The sequence below is a fragment of the Anopheles maculipalpis genome, chromosome 2RL, assembly GCF_943734695.1.
Source record: "Anopheles maculipalpis chromosome 2RL, idAnoMacuDA_375_x, whole genome shotgun sequence".
In the NCBI taxonomy this organism is placed as follows: domain Eukaryota; kingdom Metazoa; phylum Arthropoda; class Insecta; order Diptera; family Culicidae; genus Anopheles; species Anopheles maculipalpis.
The window spans coordinates 38,727,846-38,745,196 of NC_064871.1; the positions used below are offsets into that span (position 1 = coordinate 38,727,846).

The 17,351-nt window shown below is 40.4% G+C and overlaps 2 protein-coding genes across 2 annotated transcripts in view; both read left to right on the plus strand.

The window, feature by feature from the left end:
• LOC126559566 (protein kish) overlaps positions 1 to 17,351 on the plus strand; it is a 416,586-nt gene that overhangs the window by 247,426 nt on the left and 151,809 nt on the right. The gene's annotated exons all lie outside the window — the stretch shown is intronic.
• LOC126557356 (sodium/hydrogen exchanger 9B2) overlaps positions 1 to 17,351 on the plus strand; it is a 200,570-nt gene that overhangs the window by 126,567 nt on the left and 56,652 nt on the right. The window lies entirely within an intron of this gene.

Consider the following 17,351-nt stretch of genomic DNA (forward strand, 5'->3'; position numbering starts at 1 on the left):
CCGAGCACATCCGGCCTTTTTTTTTGTGAGACGAGCGCTGTTGGAGAGAGTAAGCTTATTTGTGAACTTTTTTTTTTGTTTTATTTTCAATTTCCGTTAAGTTTGCCGAACAACAGCGCAGGCGATGGGTGTGCAATGAACGGATGAAAAGCGTCTGAAAAAATTAAAACAATGACAAAATTGAATTATAAATTTGTAAAAAGAAGTAATACTTTCAACACATGTTGGTGCACCTAAATTGTGGAAGCAATGCGACGAGATTGAAGGGAAAATAATCATCAAAACCCAACAAACGATTGTGAAGAAACAGCTAAACAAAACACTACAAAATAATATGGTGCAAATAGTTTTTATCAAACTCAAAACTTAATCCCTTTTACAAATTAAGCCTACATAGCTATAAAGTGATAGGAGAAAGGAAAAAGGGGTGAGAAAATCCCTTAGTTTTTTTTATATTTTTTAGTTTGTTTTGGACTGAAGATGGCAAATAAAAGCTGGTCTTCGAATTAGACCTTGCCGTGTTATTGAACCAAGGCAATCGAAATAAAAGGAGTGGAATGCTTTATTTCCCAGAGAGTAACTCTCGTCTTTGTCTTACGAGATCGAAAGATCACGGATCGCGATAGCATTTTGAGTGAAAGGCAGGTGCTAACCGACGTTCTCACTGTTTATATACGTTATACAAGTTTTGAAAAAGCTTGCAAACTATTTCACTTCCAACCAGCATTTCGTTACACTCGTTTCTTAGTACATATCCTAGTGGCTTTCACACTAGATCTCATGACACGCAGAAAGCAGTTGAATATCCTTACAAATGCAAAACTTAGCATTTCTATTTCATTTGAGCATAGTTTTCTTCTTGTTTTACTTTTGTTTACTGTACGAAGCATGTAATGTGTCTAGTGATGTTCGTAGTTTGTTTCGTTAAATTTCGTTTACTTTCGTTAATCTGTTTTTATCATCTACCAATGAACTCGTTCATGATACAGGTGACCGCGCACGGTTACCTCCTGCGTATCTCTTTGAGTTGTGTTTCCGTAGAAGTATTAGCAGGCGTCCTTCCTTTTCAAGAAGATGAAGAAAATGAACTATTTCTGCTCACAAAATCGGAATATAAGATGCACATTGATGATACAAAATTAAATACCACAAACCATTGAGTGAAAATATGGAAAAACTAAATCAAAACCTTCATCAAAATACATTGAAAACTGTGGAAGGAATGGCACAAGCAAAATCTGAAAAGGATCTAATATTTATTAACGAGTAGTTACACACCCCATGTGTATGACGAGCAGCTGTAGTAATATATCTTTTTTCAGCATTGGAAAACTGTGCTCGACTGTTATTGTTCCCTTTTCATCAAACGCGCACATTTCGACACATACAACTACTTACCTGCAAATCGCGATAGGAGCTTAATGATTGTCTCTAGTGGTGTAATAAGTAGTGTTGTTTTTTTCTTTAGACCTTATTTAGAAATCATGTGCAAATGCAAACATCGTTCGTAAAACCTATTGGCTCTGAAAGAAAGAGCATTGCAAGGACCAGGATAGGGAAAAGAGGGACAGGGATGCAAAGAATATAGAGGACAGAACGGTTTACAGGTTGTATAGGTAAAGGAAGTTGTAAAGAAAATTGTAGAGAGCATATAAATGCTGATATATGAAGAAAATGGCGTAATGGTTGTTGTTAGATTGTTGTTTGGAAAGAAAGGTCGGCAGTGATTAACTGCAACTAATGAACATCTTCGCATACGCGAAGACAGACCGATGTTTAGATTGTGTTCCTCAGAAAATCAGGAAATTGCTTTGCATGTTATATTAGTAAGTGGAGACCGGGAAACGAAGAACAGGGTAAATAAAGTGAGGTGGAGTTAAGATGAAAGGTAAACCACGAACAGAGCAAAAGAATGGCATACATAGATGAACCTAATTTATATATTTGTAAGCAATTCTCAAATGTAATAAAAGGAAACTGTAAACAAAATCTACAATGCAAGCGAACTGGTAGAAAACTGTTATAAAAAAACTACACAAAATGGAGCTATTAAGCTATATTATCCACGTACACACACATAACAAAAAATCCATATAGCAGCAGGTGTGGATTAGAAAATTTTTGAACCTCAAAACCATCTCAGCATGTGCACCACGTTCTCGAAGAACATATTCACAGTTGGGGTATAAATATACAGGGTTTGGATCCGTATAATGAATCTTTTGAATCATTCAGTTGATTTTTTTTCAAATAGATAGTCGCAAATTGTTAGCTTCTTATGGAACTTTACAATCTTCTTCTTCTTGGCTTAACGACCTCTAAGGTCATGCCGGCCATCGAATTGGCTTACTAGACTGCCGATACCACGTAGTTGGATAGTCAGTCCTCACTACGGGGGGGACGGTCCGGATAGGATTTGAACCCCGGTCCTGCCGTTTGAAGACTTTACAATCATATAGTGGAATATTGTATTTAGGTAGTGGAATATACCAATCATATACTATTGAGCGGATTTTGTTCGCAAAAAATTATAGTAAAAGTTGTTCTAATTACTGCTACTTTTCTTAAAAACTGTTGTTGCAGTGAGTTGCAAATTTCCGCTCAGCTAATGCAATATTCCACTAAAATTTTACTATTTATTTAAAACATTCCCCCTAAATGATTATATAGCTCAATTATATGGATCAAAATTCTGTGAAAAAAATGCCTAAGATTCTGTGGCGCGACGCTGCAATACGAATGCCAAGAAGGGAAGCTCACCTTTCACCAAACCCCGTACTACGGAGTCCCATGGTGATACAATAAAATAATTATTTGAAGTAAAAACAAAAATACAATTTATCTCAAAAATTCTCCCCATTCTCTAGATTCAGGACAAACGAGGGTTCTCGCATTAAAACAATATTTACAACTGTTGCGCTGTAACGCGTGTGTGCATGAAAGTAGTAATAATATCACAATGAGGACAATTTATTTGATGGATATTAAACCATTTTGCTATCAGCAGGAATCGACCATAAATGGACGTTAATAAATTTTACTGACGCCGTGTGCTGCATGAAAAATAGCTATTAAAGCGTCCAGCATGCAAACGCCATGCCGGATAAAACGCAAAGAGACCCGTTGAAAGGTATAATTAAAACGTGCGCCTACGAACGAATAGATACGACGGCAAAATTCAACCCAAGGACAACAAATCATTTTTCCCCTATTAGATCGATCGGAGGAGGGTTGATGTCGTGTCTTGCTTTGGGGATGGAGAGAGACAGGAAGACTCAATGGAAAAATGTATAATGGCATAGTAAGATTCTTGTTGTCAACAAGTAGCAAAAATGACGTTTTCCCTGCTGGAGAGCTTTCACGTTTGCTCACTACACCGCATGCAGAACACTTTGCACTTTTGGGGATGACATTTCACTTTTAGGACACACTCACAGAATTGAGCACAAAAGACAGAATAATTTAAATTAAACTTTCACATTTTTCTTCCCTGTACAAAGAACTTGTCCATTTGTCTATGCATCCATATTTGTTGGTTGAATTTCTTTTCAATTTTATGCTTTTGACAGCTGAGGCAACATGCTGGAAGAATCACTCACTATGTCACTCGCTCTCCCTCTCTCGTCTGGGTGAGTGTCCAATGTTTTGAAAGTCCACACGACAACAACATGGTGCGCGTGTTCGCTGGCTGCCTGGCAACTCACGAACGCCACACACAGTCGCAGTGGGGCCAAAAAACTCGAAATCGTATTTCCTCCGATGGTGGTGAGTATTACAGGAAAACGAACGCTGGCTGTTTCGTGTGGACATTGTTGATAGTGAAAAACAAATTTAGATTAGTGAATTACTAAACAGATAAATCAATCAGGTCGCCATCATGTGAGGGGTTGCAATGACTTTGGGAATACCGTGCAAAAAAAAAATCAACAAAAGATGTGTGTAATTGCAGTGCATGCAGCAGCTCCTTTGTGAGCAAGAAGGCAGACACTGCCTTAGTGAACGAACGAGTCGAAATTGCATGAGAAAACGGTACGGAATGCTTCAATTTAACCTGCACAGCTTTACACTGAATGAGGTGCAAATGGATAAATACAATAACACCAGCAGCAGCATCCAGCATCAAGTCACTCACGCACACATGCACCAAAAAAAAAAGGAGCAATCGCGACAGGCATCCCCACACTAACCAACGTTAACAACATTAACGCACGGTGCTTGCGTTATCCTTTGCGGAACGTTTCGTAGACGCGCGCGCTCTCGTACGGTCCTGTGTGTTGTTCCGTCGTGCTGGGGGCGGCTGCAACGCGAAAACGGAAACCTCGGAAAACTGTAGATAATTCGTGATGATGGCGAGTGTTAGTTAATTGCAATTTTATTGCACCGAAATATCGGTGCTTTTGTTCGATTCCGTGCGCTAGAAGTCGTTTTCATTTGTGTGTATTTTTGTGCGTGCGTGTGTGCGTGTGTCGTTTCGTGTTCCATCAAAGTGCATTCGTGTAGATGGAGGAGTGTGTTTATTCATTTTGGTGGTTGAGATTTATGATTCATTCCGGAAATGGGGCTCATTTTGATGCTTCACACAACACAGTGTTAAACTCACATTAGTAGAGATTTTGCGGCGAAAGAAGACGTGAAAATGGCCACTTTTGCTCAGCATTAAGTGTGTGCGTATGAATTTAATCCCGAGGCTGAGGGTTTGTATTTTTGTGCATGTGTGAGTAGTGTGCGTGTGTGTTGCTGAGTGTTGCTCTCGTTGTTATTGTTGTGCACAGCCAGGAAGCTGTAAAGGATGTAAAGGAAATTGGGCATAAACTGGCAAATGCTGGAGAATATATATATGGCGAGCTTCGTGGAGAATCATCGATTAGGGGACGTCATTTTTCGAACGCCGTTCCGGATTATGTAAAAGACGGCTCGAGACTGAGAAACAGTACCATTCAACTTGTCCTCCTTCGTCGACCCGTGATGTAAGTATACGCTTTACCTACAAATGGATAGGAGACGTGGTGTGTAGCTTTCTATTTCAGCCCTTCTTACCAAGCATCGCGGCTTCTGCCGTTCTTTGTAACAGTTGCAGAGTGAGCATCGGTACTACCCCACCATGGCAGCCATTGTGGGGTTTCTTTGTTTGGTGACCCATTCTCTCTTAACCGTACATTGGTGGACTTTTTTTTTGAAGAGCGATAAGAAAAGGAGGGAACACGTTTGAAGGAACCCACAAACACAAACATACTCTAGCGTTTAGCTAAATGTGTCCGCCTTTTGTAGGCGCTAGGTTAAAGACATCGTCAGGCAGGAGCACACCACACGGGACGCCGGTGACTGAGGATGAAAATCGATTTTTACCCTGCGAAAATTTTTCCTTCGCCCGTAAAGACTCTCTCTCTCTCTCTCTCTCTCTCTCTCTCCGCTCGGCAGATCGCAAGTGCTTTGTTACCAGAGCTTCCCAATGGGGCTCCCCGGACTGTTGGTATTTTTTGTAGGTCATCTCTGCACCTCATGGAAAGATAAATGAATCGAATCGAACATTTTCGCAGAACGTTCAAACGGCATTGGGGGAGACATAGAAGTGAGTTGCTAGCGTACCGCAGACAGATGGACAGCTGTTTCTATGTGCTGTTACCAGACGATGGAGTTGAACGCCGGGTTGAAGAGGTTCGTTGGCGCCATGGACCATCGCAGGTGGTCCATTTTCGGAGCTTTATTTGTCTTTCCAATTTGCTTTGTGTGCATATGGTGTGTGTGTGTGAGCATTCGTGTGTGCATTCTGCTACACACAAACATGTAAAACAAACACAGTAAATGATTTCACGCTTCAACATCGGCTCGAACGTGAAGTAAACATATGCATTATTAATGTCCCTCACTCAAACCCGGTGCCGGTGTGTGCTGTGAACGGCGAACCAAAGGTTGGGATTGATGGATGATAAAATGGGCATTTTTTGGGGGGTCTTTTTTATGACATTTCAAGACATCGTGCCGAAACGCACACACACACACACACGATTCAATCGAACGGGTGATTTCTTCTTGCCGTGGGAGGAATTAAATAAAAGCTCGCCGATCACAAGCGACCAGGCGTCTCCATCACGATCGAAACCTTTTGGTACAAAGTGCGTCTCTTATTTTATTTATAATCCAAGCAATCTTTACCGAAGGTGCAGAAAGCTTAACGGCTAACGCCATAGCTGGATTAAGGTCACCCAGGGGACACAAATTCTAATCCTTACTTTCCTATCCCTGTGTTCGGTACGTTTTTTTTTTTAATATCTTGGATGAAGGTATTAAAGCGTATTTGGTAGGTTTCAATCAATCTGCTCTATAGTAACTTAGTTTTAACTGTCTATTCTTGTTAGTAAAATATTTACCGTTCCATCGTTTTGGCATATTTACGATGTACTTAAGCTGTCGGACGAAAAAAATGTTGCGTTATTTATTTAATGCAACATTTTTTTGCAAATTTTTCTACCAAAAATTCGAACAGTAAGCGTGCAATTTCAATACACCACTTTGCATCAGACGACCAACAAAAAACCCACCAAAATCTGCCTTTCCTCCCGGAGAACCCGCTCGCAAGCAACTGGTGAAGGAATTTTAATTTCAGTTTTACCGTCACCCCCTTCAGCAGGAACTTCACTTTTTGCTTGGTTGTGTATTTTCGCCTTCGTGCAGTGCGGCTCATAAGACTCTGGAGTGGAAAGTTTTCAACTTGTGCTGTGCAAAACCCGCGTTTCCGTGCGTCCTTTCACCCTCGGCAAGCTATTAAACTGCAATTACATTTCGCTACCTTTTACGCCATCGGGCGCAAAATACAGATGCCGAAAACGTTTTTCACTCATTCTATGGTGCCAAGTGAGGCCGTTTTTTTTTTTTGTTGGTTTTTCTGTGCTAAAGGCAATAAAGTCTGTATCAATACGGCACTCGAGCCGTGAACAGTCTCACAAAATATTGAACTGATTGCAAATCTCTTCCTTGTGCCTGTGCTTTTGGGATTCATTTAGAAAGGCTTTCTCCATTGAGAAAAACGTTTCTTTTTTGAATACCGTGTATCTTTAGTTTGAATGAAAAAAACAGGGGAAAAACAGGAAAACAGACTGTGTGAGAGAAGAATTTTAACAACTTGTTTTATACGCCACCCTAGGCTTATTAACACTTGGCGAAAGGGAGTTTTTTCTGTGGATTTATTCATCAAGACGGTGTCGTATTTCTGCTGTGTTCCCGCCGAAATCCGAAACTAATATTAACTGTTTTTATTTGCACTACTTTTTTTCTTCTGCTCGCTAGTCTGTTTCCTAGCGAGGAAAAAATACATTGTAAAGGTAAAAAAAATTCAATTCACACAGCTTTACAAACACTTTGTTTATGCTTCGGATTGAGCATAAAACCACCACTCTCCCTTTAGCTTAGCTTTACATACACTCACCAATCCTCATCGATTGATGGAGTACAAGAAGATTCTCATAAAGCGACCGATATTCTTCATTCCTTCACTCGATCCACTCCCGACGGTAATATTATGGTTGCCTGACCTTATCTCTCGGGGATTAGGCAGGCAAAGTAAATCCTCCATAAATATCTATTCAGGGGGCCGGTGCAGCACCTTGCTTTAATGCTTTTGAAATTTCGTCGAGGAAAATGTAGCTTAAACACTAAATAAAACTTACCCACAGCAGGTGGCGATTTTGTGTCCTTTTTTTTGGTGAATATGTTAGTTACCTCTGGGAACGGATCGAACTGTCCTTCTGCCGAGGGTAAAACATTATAGCCTTCCTAGCCTTCCCGGACGATTGGCGTTGGTGTAAAAGAAACCTAAATCTTCCCAAACACCAACGATAACAGGAAGGTACGGGATGGAATTGAAAGAATTATAAACTGTCACCAGTTTCTAAGCATTTTTGGTACTTTATATATCATGAGCTTAAGTGAAATATATAAACAATGAAAATCCCAACTAACAGAGCGGTGGACCAAACCGACTGTGTTCGTTTGGTTCTACCTTCACTGATTTTACATCGCACTGGGCGTCTCCATCTGAAAATCGCATCCTCGGCTTCTCTGCCCGAAAAACCCGAAAAAGCGGTGCAAAAGCGGTGAATAAAAATTAATGAAAAAGCGCATAATTCCCGGAACGTTCGCCGAGCAGTTAATGTATATGCTGTGTGGTGAATTTTTGAAATGATGTGTGAAATTTGATCTGTGAAATGGTTACCTTTATCGTATTTTTGTTATTTGAAATATTAAATTGAGCTAAAAAAGGGACGACAGAGGTTTGAAACACGTGCGAACTCTAGTGGCGATAAGGAATACGGTTTATGAGCTTTAACTGAGTATTTTTGTAGTGATCTAAAGTGGTTACTTCTGTTTTAAATCATTAAATACCCTAAGGCGATACATAAGCTGTAGCCTTTACCGAAATACTAGAGCCAAACTCTCGCTGATTGACAGTTTTAGACTAGACTACACTTATGGAAAAGTTGGAGAAATTATGAATTTATGCTTTGGCAACACAGCATTTGGGAAGAACAGGAAAATAGGGGACCAAGAAAATATTTACCCACTGGCTGTAACCAAAGGAAACCATAGAGCCTAAAAAAAGTGACCCATTGTCTTAGACAAAACATGGTGGCATTTCGACCCAGTAATGCTAGTTGTGGTTATTTAGTTGGTTGTTTAGTTATTATTTTGATCGTATTTTGAATCTCACCATCTGATCGATTATTGTTCGTTTACAACACTGTGTGCAGCATTTGATAAATTTAATATCCACGCGATAATTTCGTCCTATCATCAAGAGGTGTGACCTACCATCATCATCATCATCACCGATTAAGCTGTGTGAAAGTAGCGTCGAAATTTCACATATAAACCGTTTTTACACACATGGTAGTCATAATTCGTGATTATTTATTGATTTATTTATTATGTTCAATAATCCGCCAATAATGGCTTAACAAAAAAGGTATTTTTAAGCAACTAATGGGAAGAGAAGGACGGGGGTGCTAGGAAGGATTGTGAAGAAAGGAAGGAAGATTCACGAAGACGAACGCGAAAGCGAGATAGAGAGACATTGCAGTCAAACCGGTGGTAAGTGTTGTTGAATGGCCGAAAGAGCCCTGATAAAGGGGTCGTTCGAGCCATAGAGAGTGTGGCCGGATGGGATACACAGTGGAGGTCTATCGCGAAGGTGACGAGAAAGGGCGTAAACGGGGATAAAGGACAGGAGAGGGACGGGACATCGAGTTCATTTAACAGGAGTCCTGCAATGAAGGTAGCACGGATATAAAAATGAAAGTAATTTCACTTTAAACTTTTCTTTTAAATGGGAAAATGTGGCTAGTGTCTGTAATTATCTAACCATTCATCCATACTGAACAAGCTGTGATGGGGAAGAAGACGTTATCCAACCGGTTACGCTACGCCATTTGGTGAGGAAGAAGAACTCGGATTTTTAATCGCGACGAGAACGGAACAACGTGATTGCTAGCTATTCGTACTAATATCTTTCTTTGCTTTGGCTGGCCAGGCAGTCTAAAAATTCTAGATGAGAATCTTTTTTACTGGCATCACTGACTGATATCGAGGCCTTACCTTTGGTAGTGAAACTCTCGATGCTGATCGGCGGAGCAAGCGGCCAGGCGACTTTGGATATTCAGAAGAAATATCTCTTACAGGAATGTTGGAGGTTTGAGTTCCCCCTACCTTGGATAAGAGGACACTCAAAACACTAGAAAGAATTGAACGCAAGTATTAGATTTTTGTAGCTTCTGTATACACAGCTCCTCAGTGATTGCGAAGACAACTTTATTTATACCCAATTCTTACAATAATTTTTGCTTGCTTTTTGTAGCCAAAAATATTCCTTAGTGGTTTTCCTTCCTGTTCAAAGATGTTAACGTACGCCAAATATGTGTCGCGCTGCGATCGATTGCTGTACTTGCAAAATCGATTGATCGATCGATGGCAGAGTCTGCTTAAAATATGCCGTCGTTTGTTTTATCTGATTGGTGTGGTTCAATATGCGTTAAGTTATTTGTTTAGTGTTGCTAACTACTGTCTGCACTTGCAAAACCGTTCGATGGTCGGTGGCGCACTGGTTGTTTTGAATTGATATCATATTGCATTGCGTCACCCGCTAGCCGAGTGCGCTGGTAGGTTTTCTTTAATGTTCTTGTTTCTACGGACGTTTGGTCAAAATAGCTACATATGTATTTCCATCATTATTGATGTAGGTTACTTGAGTTTAATGAATTGTATGTCTGAAATTGTGGTATGCAGAATTGTTTGGTTCTACGAGGTTAAGAAATGTCTATTGTAATAAAATATTGTTAAGATGAATAGCAGATATGCTACAAAGCGATGGAATTAGATATAAATTACTAACAAAATAAGAAAATAATTTCAATTCTTCAAATGGCTTACTAGACTTGCCGATACCACACAGTTGGATGCTGACGGTCCGGATGGGATTTGAGATCCAGTCTTGCCGTGTTCAGATCGGCGCCGCTGTCGCATGTACCACAGGACCGCCCTTCCCCCCCGGCCCAATCAACAGAGGTTATAAATTTAGCTCTGAATTATTAGCTCATTCATGAAAACGGCAGCAAAGTTTAATTGATCTGCTAGTGCATAAAATATGCTGCTGTTCGGTGACTTCTTGAGCGAACTTTTCCTTTGCCTTGAAGCTACCAATCCATTCGGTCGTACCGACCCAGTGCGAAGGGCTACCTCTCACGTCCTATGTCTTGCATTTTGCAATTATTTTAAGCACTGCCAAGTTCCACTATTCGAACGGGACAATGGGACAGTGGGACACTAGAAGTATGTGGTTTATTACAGGCAAAAAAGGCGAACGTCAACATTGTTGCTTCAAAAGTCGTTCGTAACTGGTCGCCATTTTTTGTTCCGTACCATAGGCATGGTTTTACTGCTTTATTTGTAACACTTTGTTTCACATTTGTTTCTACCCATCGGCGACTTTCTTCGATGTCAGTAGCGTAAAATATTCATCCCTCAGCCACACAGAAAAACCAGCACAGAGTGTGGAATATGCTTGGTATTAATTTTTGTGTGAGTTTGTATGCTTGTGTGTTTGTTAAACTCCACGGAATTTGTTGTGCAATTGCTAAAGCGAATAGTTTTGCCATTTGTTTTTCCTGTCTTATCGCTCCCCCTAAGAATGCACGAGTGTTGGATTCCAAAATGGTGAAACAAAATGTTGAAAAGTCGAGACATAATTCAGACGAAAGCAAGAAAAAACACAATTCCTATCCGTGTCATCGAGCTACAATTTTACACCATAACATAATTTCGATTTTTTTCCACTAACGCTTGCATTATTGTTATCTGTCTGTTGTTGTCTGTGGTTTTAGTATTTTTTCCCCCCTGCCATTCGCGCCGCCTTGCTATTTCTGGTTTAGTTTTATTGTTTTCAATAATCATCCGTTCTGTTGCATGATGCAATTTTCTTCCCATGTACATGATGCTGGGAAGAAAACTGACTGTACTTTATGACACGTGACTTGCAATAGAAGTCAGTAGTAAGTGTAATAGACCGACTAGAACATTTCAATATGAAGAAATGGTGTGGTTTTTCTTTTCGTGGAACGACACAGTGACACACAGTGAAGTAGAATTCCGCCAACTCAACAAGATGCCATTCATTCAGAATGAATTGCAGCAAGAAATACTCGAAACAAAGGGTACGTTGTGATTATCCGAGGAAAATTTAATCAATCAAAACCCAACCGACCGGTAAAAGTTGCATCCTTATACCGTCGTTGTGTGCAAGGGTTTGCATTCTTTGTTGTGCAGTTTTTTAGCCTGTTCCGATGGTGGACATTGGGTTTTGTTTTGGGATTTTTCTTACCGTTTTTATTTTATTTTATTTTTTTTTTTTATTCATCAGGGACGGCCAGGCCGTATTGCTCTTACCGTTTTTATCATGCTCACATAAAAACTTCTATCTTAGTGCATGGGATAGCTTTGCAGTGCATTGTTTTCTAAGCTGATGGAAGTCGATGGTGATTGGGAACACGTTACTCGTGTAGTAAATAATTCACGAATCAACAAATTAGCTAAAAATCATTGCACGTTTGCATCGCATGTTATTACTTCTTGAAATTTAGAATTCAGCTCATGCCATTGTTTAGACTTTTATAATTACTTTAATGTACACTCTGCATGTGTTAATGTTCCCGTATTATTTTCTTATAATATTACAAAACACATGCATCATGATTCACTGGGCGCCTCCACCGATGTTGTCTTTTGCGTGAAAGAATTCTGATTTATTTCAAAAGTATGATACTTTGATGATTCTTATTCGCTATCTTGTCTGAAATCACCTCTTGGTAAGAGAGGAAAAGTAATCTTAAGTGGTAGTGAGGAGTTAGGACACAGCGATTGGATGCGCCGATCCCCGTGAGAGAGAATAGGGTTCAGCCGAGCCGATTTACTTCCGATGTCCTTATCTGCTGATTATTGTAACCTCCAAATCATTCTAAATTCCTTCCCTGTGTGGTGACGACCTGGTCCTTTGTATCTTCTGGCATTTTCTGTAAAGGATCTAGGTGTCTGGCTTGACGAAACAATCTCCATCAACACCCACGTTGATTATGTTATCTTCCGAATTCTGTGATCCCCTCTGTCTGAAGTCTTTGTATAGTTGTTGCATTCGATCATCCCTGGAATACGAATCTGCTATCTGCTGTCTCCTCCAGGCTCAACCGCGATGGTCAAACTGGATAGTGTTCAAGGCAAATTTACGCGTGTAGTTGTTCGGAGCTTCCACACCGGTTATCATCTGGCTTTCCCTCCCTATCTTGTCCGCTGTCGCCTTCTTAGGCTTGAGTCCAGTGAAGAAAGAAATTTCCATATCCTTGCTAGCTTCAATGCCCTTCTCCCGTTACCCCCGTTATCCCCTTTTACGCCCTTTTCTCGTCGCCTTCGCGACAGACCTCCACTGTATATCCCATCCCGCCACACTAGCTAACCAATTCTCGAACGATCTTTGCTAAGGGCTTTATAGAACTTTAACAACACCTATCATCTGTTCGACTGCAATATTCCTCTGTCTTTGTGAATCTTCCTTGCTTTCTATATTTTTCTTTTAACACCCGTTATCTCCTCTTCCCTTAAGTTGTAAAAGAAATTGTTTGATAATCCATGATTGCCGGACAATTTATCAAATAAATAAAAAAATAAATAAACAAATCAAGCTTAACTGAAGTTAACCGAAAAGCGTAAGAAATTGAAACCTTGTCAGAACGATGTTGTAATAGACGGATCTCATACCAAACCGAACTGATCGCACAACATGCGGTTTCACGATTGAATTTGAAGTCTGTGAAGGAGTAATGTTTCCAACCCCAACTTGAAGCATCTTTTGGCAAGAATTTACCTCATTATAAGCATATCAAAAGCTGTTGGCATTCTTTAGAATCAACCGTATGGAGTAAAATGATCAGCCGTTCTCGAAGAAAATAAGACAAACCCCGTACAAAGCGCGTGTTAATATGCTGCACGATTGATGTACGTCATCAAGTATATTCGGAAAAGCATTAACTTTTGTACGCGCCATAGAAGCTTGCAAAAGCACCTCTATAGAAAACGGGTTTTCACATTTCGAACAATTTTAATTAACATTCATCTGTCAATCTGTGCGCCGTACTTGGGTCGGGGGGTGGGACCGCATCAGCATGATGAGGCTAGTTCATCAAAGTCTAGTGACGTTTATCGAGAGTTAAATTTCTCCCCGCAGCCCACCGTATGCCGAGGAGCAATTTGTTGAAATGCGGTTTTTGCTGAATGATTTTACTGAACAGTTTGTTAAAGCATTTCGCATGCGCCATAAGTAGTCATGTACGTAAAGTCACTGGGAGAAACCCAGCGGTGCACGTCATGACGATTGATGATGTCGATGTGTGGATTGACAGATTCGTATCTCCTCTGTTCTTTCCTCTATTCATCTGCTACTTGCTCCTGGCAAAGCGGAAAGTTGCATGAAAATATCAGTTCATAATTGTCTGCCCTCGGCAGCATTTTTGCATTTTCTCTTTGGTGAAAATTCACTAAGCAATCGTAATTTTGGGCAAGCTGAGAATCGATGTTGTACATGCTCGGCGAGGACAGAAAAACACAAATCTGGAGGTTAATTAATCGCGAGATTATTAGTTTTTTTTCCTTCAATCACCGCTATACAAACCACTCCAATGCTGATGTTCATACGAAGTACTAAAAATAACATCTTTTTAATCGAAATCTAAAAATTGGAAAAATTCTTTGCTTTAGATACAATTTTCCAGTTAAAAACCATTTTCTTCCATCAGTTTGTGGCAAACGTGTGTACTTTGAAATTGTGCCCCTTTTTTCGTAAAGCTCCATCTCAACTTCGGCGACGGATAGATCCGACAGTTTGACAGAATGTTCATTATCGATTCGGGATTTTGCTGCGGGGAGGAGGGATCAGCTTTCTTTGAAGATAAAACGAACGTCACAAAAGACAAGTGTAATTGTAGAGTTGGTAAAATCAAAGCCATCAGACCAGTGTGATACAGGTGAGCGGTTTGAAATGCTGACTTCTTTCTAAGACCTTCAAACACGGGCAAGTGTACGCTGTTGTCTCCAAAGTACGGACACCGATTTTGCATACAATATATTATACCCGTATCGAAATACGGAAGCTTGAGTACAAATGCTCATGCATAAACATCGCTACATACTATTCTTTGTGAGGGTAATGTTGTACGTGTTCATTGAAAGCAGTTGGACATGTCCAAGTGTTTGAGTACAGCACATTCAAAGGAAAGCGGAACATTGCTCAAGAAAACCAGACAGGAAGTTAAACTTGCACACGACATTTTGGACGTTTTAGATCAGTGTGTCTGACAGCCGAAATAGTTCGTTTGATCGTTTTCGGTAAGGGTTTACTTTATGAATTCTTTTTTTGCTTTTGTTAAATTTTCATGTTTTACAGCTCGGCTTAACATGATGCGAATGACGTGTACATCAAACGCGGATTTTGGTTCTTAAGAAATACAGCGCCGATTATCAAGATTCTTGGAATTCAACTTTTAGGGATTTAATATCTTAAAACGACTTTAAAAACAGTGTTTAAGGTCAAAATCTGAATGCTGTTTAATGCAACAAAATTGATTGCAATGCTTTTACCACATAATTGAATAGTCAGTCCTCCTAGCGAGGGCTGTTCCGGATGGAGTTTGAACCCCGGCCCTGCTATGTGAAGACCGCAGTATCCAGTTCCTGTGGGAGTTGATTTTTTATTTTAATGAAGCAAATAAGAAAAATGGTCTTAATTTTTTGCCCTAAATCTACACGAAATAGGGCAGGGGAGCAGGAAATCCCAAACATTGAGAGTGGTAAAGTCGTAAAAATTGTCTTTAAGCCATTGTTACGATTTGGAGGCCGTATGACAAGGTGGCGAATCTTGTTGTCACACATACGGCCTACCATTGGCCACTTTGGTTATCCAGAGTTGTTACACTTTGGTGTTCAGCTGCTTCACATAGCCGTCCGCGTTCAGCCTCAGGCCCTGCTCGAAGAAATGCGGGTGGCATCACATCCCCTTCCGAAGACACGCACCTGAACACCATAACCGTTTGTGGGAATTTTGTTTGCGGAACCCGTGGAACGGCGGGCAAGCCACCTGTTATTTTGGACGTTCTGTTTCTGATCCTGACAAAAGTTCTTTTTATCCGAAAAGAACCGGATCGTTTCAAGTTCCGCCGGACATTTTATCTGGTTAAGCAACTTTTTGGCATGAACCCCTGAAATCCGTGTTAAAAAACCTTAAATACTAAAATGATAAATAAAAATGAAATAAAATAAATTCCGGCTCCATTGTCGCCTCTACTACCGCTCCGCCTCCCATACAGAGTCGTTGTTATTAAATACAAGAGGAAGTTATTTAAAACAGAACTATCATCCCTGTGTAACAATGTCAATTCCTAGTCAACATTTTAACCTACGTCAAATTAATAATTGGCTTCTTGTTTTCCCATTAAATTATTCATCCGGTTCATTCACATTTTTTAGTGGAAAGTATTACCTTTTTCCAAAAAAAAAATGTTTTACACCTTTTTCTAAGCGTTTGTTTTTCGCACAAAATCCTCCAATTTACACCAACATGATAAAAACTTTCCACCTAATGAGCCATAAAAGTGTTGTTTGTCCAGCAATTTTTATTAGCCCACTATCGTGCTAGTCCAAAATGTAGTAGCGAGAAGCGTCGACCAACAATACCAGTGACGTGGGAATTTTTCATCGTTTTTAATAAGTTTACCATAGCATAATCCACCCTAACACGGTGTGATGTTACGATGTCCAGGGGCTTTCCAACGGGCAGAAAAGGACGATTAATAAAATGAAACCCAAAAAAAAAAAGTGTATGAAAGGTAAAGGAAGAGAAACCGAAGAGCTCCGTTTGGTGCAACAATTTATCACCGACGGGGCTGAGGGTTCTCATCATACTCCAGGTCATTGGGCCCTTGAACCACTTAGACCCTAGCATGTGGCACTTTCCGAATACACCGGACACATACTAACACAAGCCACATTCCATGCTACTGCACATCCGGTCACGTGCCAGGGATGGTATAATTTGGATCAATCCTCGGTTGTGCTGTCCCTTGCCGTGTGCTAAAAAGTAGGAAGTTACATACTGCAACGTTTACTAGATTAAGTGACCGCAGGCAAACGTTCAGTTTCGTATCGCGTGCCACCATCGCCACCCGGTGGTCCCGGTGGAGCAAAAAAGTCCATCCGTGCGGTGTGGCTCCTCACGAACCTGTAGGTATTACTGATGTCTGTGGTACGCGGTGAGTGATGAGAATGACAACATTGCTACGAACGTCAGCTGGTTTACGCTAAAACGGCTACTGCTGCATAGACCACACGTCGGCAGAGAGTATGTGAAAATGAAATGCATTCTTGTATTTTTTATGTCCGATTGTTTTGGGTTTTCGTTTTAACGGTTTGTCTTATTGTTCGTTGATAACGTTATCTAGAAGCATTTCCAGAGAGACGTTATCTAGAAGCATTTCCAGAGAGAATAAAAATGGTATGCAATTAGAAAATAGTCAGAATGTTGGTACGTTGTAAATGGTTATTTTGATAAAGATGTTTTAGTTTGTAGGTTTTGTTCGGTTGCTGGTAGCAGAGCAATTTGGGCCAGCCAGGCCGTCCATACAGAATAGTAAAACAAAAGTAAAATAGCAACAATGTGCTCGGTGGAAGTTTTGCTAGCATCGAAACATATTACAACTCAACAATGGCGATTGTCCAAAGTACCGAGGTTCAAATCCCATACGGACCGTCCCACGTACTGAGAGATC